The 10,240-nt window shown below is 46.7% G+C and overlaps 1 long non-coding RNA gene across 1 annotated transcript; it reads right to left on the reverse strand.

Annotated features, from left to right (window-relative positions):
• Window positions 1–9,685: 9,685 nt before the first annotated feature.
• Window positions 9,686–10,219, reverse strand: LOC146577312 (uncharacterized). The gene is made up of 2 exons (XR_014889364.1): window positions 10,115–10,219; window positions 9,686–9,789 (listed from the first exon to the last, which is right to left on the reverse strand). It is a non-coding gene; the product is annotated as an uncharacterized LOC146577312 (long non-coding RNA).
• Window positions 10,220–10,240: the final 21 nt, after the last annotated feature.

The following is a 10,240-nucleotide window of genomic DNA, read 5'->3' on the forward strand; positions in this document are numbered from 1 at the left end:
TCCTGATCAATACATGACAGGGGAGGCTTTGAGGTAGGCGGGGCTCTCTGCTGATGTCAGCATGAAAGGCAGGACCAGCGTCTGCCACATGTTGGTGAAACATCACAGTACACTGGCGTGGTTTCCTTTCCAGATGTTGGACGTTTGACACTTCAACGTTGAGGCCAACAAGAAGACACAGTTTTGGGTCGGGTTGCTGCAGGGTTTCTAACTGAGCAAAAGCAGAAGCACACAGACCAACAGGGATCAGATGCTGAGTGTTAGAGGAACATCTGTGCTGATCACTGAATGCTGCTGTGCTCTCTTGTTGAAGTTGGCTGGTGGGACAGTCTAATAGTGATATCCTGCCCATCGGAGGAACACTTTTAAACACACATGCAATACTTTGTTTGTATTACAGTCACAGTTTATGTTATTTTTGTCCTTTAAAAGTGTTGCTGTACTATAAAGTCCTATAATTTGAGGCTAAAATGGCTCAGAGAGTCTCTCTCTCAGAGGATCTCCTTTGAAAGTGGAGACGGCTTTATCCGCTGATCCACGTCACTTTACCTGGATGTTTTCTTTGAAGCTGGATGAAGACTCCTCTCCCTCACTCCTGCTGCAGCTGTGTGGTCCAGTTGGCCTCTGAGGTCACAGTCAACATCTGTAGCAGAAGAGGGGAAATAAAAGTCCAGGTTACCAAAACTGGGAGCTTTTCCAAAATAGAGCGTAACTGGACTTTTTCAGCCTTACAGGCAGATAGTCGTCTGAAGCTGCAGCTTTTTCTTTTTAGCTTTTTCCAATCTCTGCTCTCGGCTTTCTTTGAGAACATGTCTGCTTTCTTGGCATGGGTCTGTCTGCTGTTGGTGAAGAGACTAAATCCACATACTCGCTACTAAGATCTCCTCAAGTAGTCTCAACCAGATTACAGTTTAAGAGTAAATGTCTCCTGAGAGTTTCACCTTGGGGAGATGCTGTCTGGCTAACATGCAATCATGAGCATTAATCTATGAGGTGAAAAAGTCATTTTAAAAGCTCCAGCCACAAGTTTTATTTCATCTGTGTTTTGGTCAGAGTCCCATCAGACCTCCAGAATGGTGTCAGAGTGTTTTCTATCCACGTGATGAGCACAGGCCTCAGGTCCAGACCTCCACGGGCACCATAGCCTCTTTGGAGCTAATAGGTGCAAGAAGGTTTTGTTGGGATAGGAACTGAAGAGGAAACTGACGAGGAAGGCAAGGATCTTCTTCAGCTCCTCCGAGCCGGGACCTCTTTGTGTAGGCCAGCATTGGCCAGGTAGCCCTCCAGCGTCGCTGGATGGCCGACAGTGGAAAACCTAGAGGAGTAGGAGAGAAACAGCAGCTTGGAGCATGTCTTTATACTGTTTAGTTTTTAGAGCCACAGACTTTCTTTTAATGTCATTGTTCAGGATCTATGACTGATTATGTATTTATTGTATTCCTCCATGACTGTGTGACAGCAAGTGGAAAAAACCAGCTTCACCTTTGTTGATATGCTTGTAATTTTAATATTGATTAAATTGCCCATGAAATAATAGAAAGCTCATATATGAAAATGTATTTTAAGAAGTAAAATGTTAATCTGAGTACAAAGGAGTACACTCACCTTCTGGTAGATGGAGGTGTAGCGAGCGCTGGTGAACATCCAGGCCTCCTCGTAGAACTGATCACTGATTGGATCCAAAACATCGATGGAGGATCTGTGTAAGCGCTGAGGATCGTCCTGATGGACAGAACAGAAGGAGAGTGAGACAAGTGAAGATATACTAAACAACACTGTGACATGAACTGAGCCACACACAGTTTGATTCACAGCTGATTGACACATTATTTGACCACGAGCAATCTTTTCTGGTTTGACGCCGTCTTTGTAGCCAGAAACCAGCTCTCTCCTCGGCTTCCTCCACTACACGCTTCCCCCACGCCAGTCTCCTCCGTCACTATAAAGGGGAGAGTCATGAGCTCCATCACCCTCACCTGTGCCGTCCAACGTCCCGCCACCAGCCTCCACTGCAGCAGGCCAGAGACCACACCCCTGCCACAATAAGTAAAAGTATATCCTTGCTGTACCCTTAATGCTAAATGTGCTAAATTAACCGCTGCCTTTGCCCCTTTGGGATTATTCTTATGTCACTGGGATGTTGACCTTTGACCTTCACATTAGAGAGATGGGCAGACATAATTAGTGTATGAATTTTAAAGTAACAGGTAATAAAGAGAGTGTAGCAAATGTAGTCAGGTTTATTACTCTGTATCACACATGAGTGCCCGAGGGAGGCGGGGCTGACTGGGGAGACACAGGAAACAGAGAGACAGGGCTGACTCGACATGAAACGATGAAACGTGGGACACGGGAACAGAAACTAAACACAGGCTGAAATGAACACTGAGGGAGGGAGAACTAAGATTACTGAGAGCCTGATAAATAAGAAGAACAAAAACCAAGAAAAACAAGAGTCAAAGAAAACCAAAAACACAAAGCATTGGGCCAGGACCCACTGCTGTGACATTTATATGTGATAAAAACATTAAAAACTGCTCAGATGTTGAAATCTTTCTACGTATACTTTAGGTTCAGCTCTCCAGCCTGGCATTTGGTTAAGCATGATTCAAACATTTGATTTTGTTTAACTGGTTTTAATTATAGTTACTTTTTGTGAACATTTGTTGCAGCATTTAAAAATACATCATTTATTTTCAAACTTTTATTTGATTTAGAGCATCATATTTGACCAACGTAAATGTTTTAATTTCATATAAAATAACTGAAACAGTGAACTAAATATCTGAAATCTTTCCTTCCTTAAAAGTTATAATCCTACTTAAGTTATAGTGCAAACGCTTAAGCAACAAATATACTTGATGATAATTAATTAATATTTCCCTTTGATGTTGCAACTATGCGGTCACTTCTGTCTTTAAACAAAATAATATTTTCCAGTTACAGAAATCATAAAGTCCAAACTACACTGAAAAAAATATGTTGTTGGATTTACTTAATTCAATGGTGGACATTTGTTGCACACAGATGTTTTGCTTTGGCAGCAACTTAAACAATTGAGTTAAATTAACACAATTTATTCATGTTCAATAAACCTGTGTCAGGATGAGGTCGTGGACGAAAGAAGGAGGACCCAAACGCTGGACTCACGGTGCAGAAATGAAGAGGATTTATTGGAGGGTGAGTGAACAAAGCAGGACAGATGGAGTGACTGGCTGGCTGAAAGACTGGAAGAATGGCTGGCTGACTAACTGAACATACAGACGGAGGGACGACATGAACATCAACATCAATGAAACGACAGAGAACTGGTGAAACCGAGGAACTTAAATACACAGGTTGAATGATGACAATGATTGGAAACAGGTGAGTACAGGGCTGAACATAATCTGACTAATGACACGGGAGACAAGCTGACACGGGAAAAAACAGGAAGTGAGAACATTAATGTGGCGAACCAAACTGAACATGAACAAACTGAAATCACTGGGTCAACGACCCAGGAACCCTGACAGTACCCCCCCCTTCAAAGGCCGGCACCCGACGGCCAAAAGAGAAAGAAAAAAAAAAAAAAAACCAGAACAGGGTGGGCGGAGGGGGCCCAGGACGGAGGGACGGAGTCCACACCAAGACAGTTCAGGTGGGCGCCCCCGTGGCCCGTGGCCGAGACGAGACAGTTCAGGTGGGCGCCCCCGCGGCCCGTGGCCGAGACGAGACAGTTCAGGGGGCCGACCGTGCGGACGGCAACGGCGACAGCACTGGTCCGGGGGCCGACCGCGCGGAAGGCGACGGCGGCGACGTGGACACAGTTCGGGGGACCGGCCGCGCGGAAGGCGACGGCGGCGACGTGGACACAGTTCGGGGGGCCGGCCGCGCGGAAGGCGACGGCGGCCACTCAGGCGAAGGCGGTCCGGGGGCCGGCCGTGCGGAAGGCGACGGCGGCCACTCAGGCGAAGGCGGTCCGGGGGCCGGCTACGACGGCGATGGCGCCCGGCCAGTGGCCTAGCCAGCGGTCTAGAAAATGGCCGTTTAGCTCCTGACCCAAACGAGGCTGGGCCAGGCGAGGCTGAAGGCTCTGAGGCTGAAGGCTCTGAGGCTGCAGCGGACGAAGGCTCTGAGGCTGCAGCGGACGAAGGCTCTGAGGCTGCAGCGGACGAAGGCTCTGAGGCTACAGCGGACGAAGGCTCTGAGGCTGCAGCGGACGAAGGCTCTGAGGCTGCAGCAGACGACGGCTCTGAGGCTGAGGCTGAGGCCGGAACGGGCGTGGGTGCAGCTGAGGCAGAGGCCGGGCCGGGCGTGGGTGCAGCTGAGGCAGAGGCCGGGCCGGGCGTGGGTGCAGCTGAGGCAGAGGCCTGACCAGGCGATGCAGGCGCGGAGGCCTCTGGCCGGAGACAGGCAGGGCCAGTAGGTGCGGAGGCCCCTGGCTGAGGAGCGGCCGGGCCAGCGGGTGCGGAAACCCCTGGCTGAGAAGCAGGAAGGCTCACAGCTGGCTCTGGGTGCTGTGGCTGCAGGTCCGGGAACTGGACGGGATGGTGGACAGGTGACTGGGAAACAGGAGGCGACTGGACTACAGGGCACTGGGCGGCAGACTGGACTACAGAAGAGTGGAGGACAGGTGGAGACTGGACTACAGGTGACTGGAGGACAGGTGGAGACTGGGCTACAGGTGACTGGAGGACAGGTGGAGACTGGGCTACAGGTGACTGGAGGACAGGTGGAGACTGGGCTACAGGTGACTGGAGGACAGGTGGAGACTGAGCTACAGGTGACTGGAGGACAGGTGGAGACTGAGCTACAGGTGGCTGAACTGACTGGAGGGCAGCAGGAGACTGGACAGCAGGTGAGGGAACTGATTGGACTAAGGAGACTGACGGATAAACAGAGGCCGGTGAGGCTAATGGCTGAGCTAAAGAGTGAGCTAGTGACGGAGATAAAATTACGGCTTGGGCTCGTAAGGCTGGTGCCTGGGCAGGGGACAGTTCAGCTAATCTAACTAGGGATACTGCGAGGGCGTGAAAGGCTGGGTTAGGAGGTGGATGAAGTGGTGAAGTAGCAGCTGAACCGGTTAGCTCTGCCTCGCCTCTAGGGGGGTCAGGCTGGGTTCTGGCCGCCCTCAGCCTAGGTGCTGGGACAGGCACGGGGGGTGGCTGGACACCAGTCACCCCCACCCGAGGAACAGAAGTGAGTGTGGAGGTATACGAGGTCACAGCTGCCCTCATCCTGGGAGCAGGCACCGGTGTGGGTGTCAGCTGACCGATAGGAGTGGAAATGATGACTGGGTGAGTGATACTGACAGGTCTATTGGGATTTATTCTGGTCCTTCTGCCACCACTATTTACAGTTTTTGACTGAACAGTCTTTGGGGGAGCAGAGCAGAAAAAATCCTCCCAGTCCACTTCATCCTCTAGGAGGGAAACGTCCCATGGATCAGAGATGGGTTTACTATTGGTTTGAAGTGGAGAGTCAAATGAGGGTGGAAAACAGTCGCTGGAACTCACCACGGGGAATTGCTGTAAATAGTCCATTTTATGGCGGCGTGTGCGCCGCTTTCTCCGGGAAGAGGAAGCGGCCGGGATAAACAGCTGAGCCTCTGGCGCGGTAGCCTCAGTTGAGCCGAGGTGGGAGGCGTAGCCGTTGTGCCGTGGCGATGGTGGAGGTCCGGCGAATGAGGCGGCAGGTGTGTGAGCGAGGAGCGGAGCGGCGAGAGAGGGAGCGGCCGCAACGCGGAGTGAAACGTCCACTCTCCGCAGCAAATGCTCCGGTGCAGGTGAGGCAGCAGGTGGGGGAACGCGGCGTCTCCGAGGCCCGCCCAGAGCCAAGCGAGTGCCCTCGAAGACGTGCTCTCGCTCCGCGAAGAGCCGCTGTCTCTCCTTGAGTTTTTCCGCCCAAATGGATAGCGCTGCGTCCTGCCGCTCGAAGAGGTCCGAGTCCGCTGGGTCCACATCGTGTCTTCGTGGCACGGGTCGTGTCATTCTGTCAGGATGAGGTCGTGGACGAAAGAAGGAGGACCCAAACGCTGGACTCACGGTGCAGAAATGAAGAGGATTTATTGGAGGGTGAGTGAACAAAGCAGGACAGATGGAGTGACTGGCTGGCTGAAAGACTGGAAGAATGGCTGGCTGACTAACTGAACATACAGACGGAGGGACGACATGAACATCAACATCAATGACACGACAGAGAACTGGTGAAACCGAGGAACTTAAATACACAGGTTGAATGATGACAATGATTGGAAACAGGTGAGTACAGGGCTGAACATAATCTGACTAATGACACGGGAGACAAGCTGACACGGGAAAAAACAGGAAGTGAGAACATTAATGTGGCGAACCAAACTGAACATGAACAAACTGAAATCACTGGGTCAACGACCCAGGAACCCTGACAACCTGTGCAATTTGTGTTGATAAAATGTGACTTAAACATGTTTTGATGAAGTAATTTGAGCTCTTGGAATATTTTAATCCTTCACAATTTTCTCACTTTATCCCAACACCATTCAATAACTTTTACCCAATACTACTTGGTCACTTAAATACTACATGTTATCTTCAAATTACATATTCTAGTATCAAATACACAATTTTCAAATGGAGGCCTTATAACAGATTATATTGTTCTCTTCCAAGATGGTTGCTGGCATCCACCAGTAACCTTTCAAAACAAAATGTCTAATTTCACTGCATTGACAGTAGGTAAAGAATTAAACTGACATTACTCCTCCACTGAATCTACATAAATCAACAGTTAAATAATGTCAGTTCTTCCGTGTTCTCTGGAATCAATCACAGCAAAGAAATTAGACTGTTTCTTTTGAAAAATGTTGGGAAAGAACCAATCAAGATCAAAAATCAAGATTCAGTTAAACAACAATTATAACTAAACAATTTGAGGTAATGTTAGTTTCCATTAACATTAAATTAGGTTACTGAATTGGCAAACACCTTCCTATTAACATTACCCATTTTACCCAAATAACTAAAGAAATTAGCACTTGCAGGTCAAAACCTTTATTCAAGAGATGCAAAAATAACATTGATACAGTGACTGTCAAAAATTACAGCACTGATCATACTGTGACATGTTGGTTCAAAACAGCACACTTAGAAATATTCAACGTTCTTTACTTCAACTGAATGAAACTGAAAACACCATTTCACACGACCCATATGGGATATTTAGACTGTATAACTGTTCACGCTACATCTCTTCACTAGTAAAAGAAAGAAAAAATACAAAGAGAAATTTAAAAATGCTGCCAAAATGCTGCACAGAGCAAAAGGAAAAACAAACAACAACAAAAAAATGGCCCTGTCCTCATGGCAGTTGCAGTGTATATAAAAATGAACCCTGCGATCTGTTCCTGGAATTGAGCTTCAAAAATGCAGCAGAACAAGTGTGAGATTTAAATGTCTTCTCACCTAGAGCTGGTCACCTTGCATGCATAACAGTGAGCTTTCCTTGCAGGAGCAGTTTTGTCTTAGTTGTGAGCTTTTCTTGTACCGGACTCTGCGCCCCAATTTTAGTGTCAGACCACACCTTCAGAGTATTCCATCAGAACCAACCACGACGCAAGAGGAACACTGATGACGTGCAACCCCATGACCCAATCTGGGGCAGTGATGTACCAGCGGAGTTCAAGTTGTGGACCACCAGACAGAAGGTCCAGCACTCACTGTTCCCATGGGTCGGAACTGGAAGAAACACGTTAAGAATTGAGACTCTTGACTACCGATTTGGACTTTTCCTGAACAGCTCAACAAAGATAAATAAGGCTCAGAATGAGGAAATCGACGCGATCAGAATAGTGGTCATGCAACACAGGGTCGCCCTGGACATGATTCTCGCTGAGAGAGGGGGCCTCTGTGTCTTATTCAACACCACTTGTTGCACCTATATCCCGGACAACGTGCACTCCTTGACCATGACCACCGCCCTAGACAAGTTGCGACAACTGAGTAATGCGAAGCAACAAGACTATGTCACGAACAATGAGGACTGGCTGACCTGGCTGCTGAGTGGCAGCTGGAAGACCCTCGTGATAAAAGGACTCGTACTGATAGGAGTTCTGCTTCTATTATTGTGCTTGTTTTCTACATGTATCCTACCATGCATAAGATCCATGATTGACAAAATGGTACAGGCCACAGTAATTACCTATGTTGGACTGCCACTAGAAGATGAACCGGATGAAGAAGATTTAGTATAGAAACACACACACACATACTGAATGATGCTACAATTGAGAATGTTATAAGCAAGTGATTGTTGGCTGATAATAAAGTATGATTAAGTGAAAAATATTAACATCAGGAGGGGATGTTAAAGAAGAAACGCTTTAATGAGTTTTATGTTGCATTAAAGTACATGTTCATATTTTACTCTTAATAGGAAAAGAACAAAATGTACTACTCGCTCTGTTTATAGAAAGAGGAAGTTCACCCTATGACATTTATACGAACTTAGACACACACACACACACACACACACACACACATATGCAAAATTAGAGGAAACTGCTATGCTTGTTTCACCCTGCTATAAATAATAAACGACTACTGCAGCTCGGTGTGAGTCCTCTCTGAGCCCTCACCCGTGCAGCACCTTAACCGTCTCCAAGTGTCTCAGTGTTGTTTATTCACCTGTTTGATAACTGTAAATCTCTGACAAGAGTTTATTTATACCATCTTCACGTGAACACATTCAAGAACATAACAGATGAAGAAACATTAAAAACTTCCACACTACATGAAGCAAGAAAAATAGTTTATTCCTTTATGTAGAAAAAACAGAAACATCAAACATCTCCAAGACTCTCTTTGAAAGAACTAAAATCCTTTGTTCTCATGGTCCAATCATGAGTGAACTCCCCGATGAAGCCTTGTGTGCTAAAACATGTCAGAGTTTCAAAGGTTAAACATGAGTTTCCAAAACGTTTTGCTGGAGAACAATGAACTATTTGACTGAGTTTCAATCATTTACAGACGAGCAAAACCAGGACAGAGAAAAAAGGACAAAACTGACTCAGTAAAAAACAGAAAAGAAGATCTCATGTAGATCTGTATTATGTAGAAGTTCAGCCCAGCAACCAGTTCAGTTCAACACAAGTTTAAATGATTCTATCTGAACTCTGTGGAGCCTGATCTCAAGCTTTTTGAGTCTGACACAGAAACCAGAGGATCTTTCTGTGTCTTCAGATTCACTGTGATCCAGTGATGGGAGTGATTTCAGCCCTGAGTGATCGCGCTGATGTTTGCACAGAGCAGACAATGAGGTGAATGTTTGGGCACATTGGTAACAGTGAAACAGTTTATTAGTAACGTGGGATCGTTTGTGTGCAGAGTATGAACTGAGATTCCTGAAGCTCTTGTCACACTGGTCACAGCTGTAGTTTCCTTCTATGTGTGTTCGTTCATGAATGTTACGATTACCTGAATGCGAGAAGCTTCTCTCACAGTGTCTGCACTTGTGTGGTTTCTCTCCTGTGTGGACTCGTTTGTGTGATTTAAGGTCCCTTGCAGTGGTGAAGGATGACCCACACTGATCACAGAGGTGCTTTTTAACCCCACTGTGAATCAGGTCATGTTGTTTTAAATCACTTAGTGTGGTGAAGCTTCTCCCACATTCTTTGCAGTATTTCAGTTTGTCTCCAGTGTGTCTACGTTGATGTACTTTTAGGGTCTTTTGCTGACTGAAAGTTTTTCCACAGAGGTCACAATGAAAGTCTTTCCCACCACCACAGTGATGACAGGGTTGAGAACTGGATCCATCTGTGTCGCTCTGCTTCTAAACAAAGACACAAAGACAGTGTAAGTCAGTCCTTCAACATTTGTATCCTGAACGTCGCCTGAAATAAAGAGCATCTCTGCAGACGTCCAACTACATTTGACTGTTTCAGTTAACACACTCAGTTTACTGGGCTGCAATAACTACAATACTACCACCATAATACTACAGTAATACTAAAATCATAACTGAAAGGAAAATCTGAATAATCACTCAGAGCTGCTTTTCCATGCAGTAGAATTGCTAACATGCTAACACAGTTTAATGAGCAGACTTGTTCCAAACAGTCAGGCTAAAATGACAAGATAACAATATAAATACATACCTCACAGTAGCTGCACTTGTAGAGTCTCTTTCTGGTGTGGATCTGTTGGTGTCGTCTCAGGTGACGTGGAGATTTAAAAGTCTTCTCACACAGGTCACATCGATAAGGTCTCTCCTCAGTGTGGGT

The sequence above is a fragment of the Mchenga conophoros genome, linkage group LG3 (assembly GCF_057382185.1).
Source record: "Mchenga conophoros isolate Kocher_MC1m ecotype Shallow Benthic linkage group LG3, M_conophoros_male_GT1.1, whole genome shotgun sequence".
In the NCBI taxonomy this organism is placed as follows: Eukaryota; Metazoa; Chordata; class Actinopteri; order Cichliformes; family Cichlidae; genus Mchenga; species Mchenga conophoros.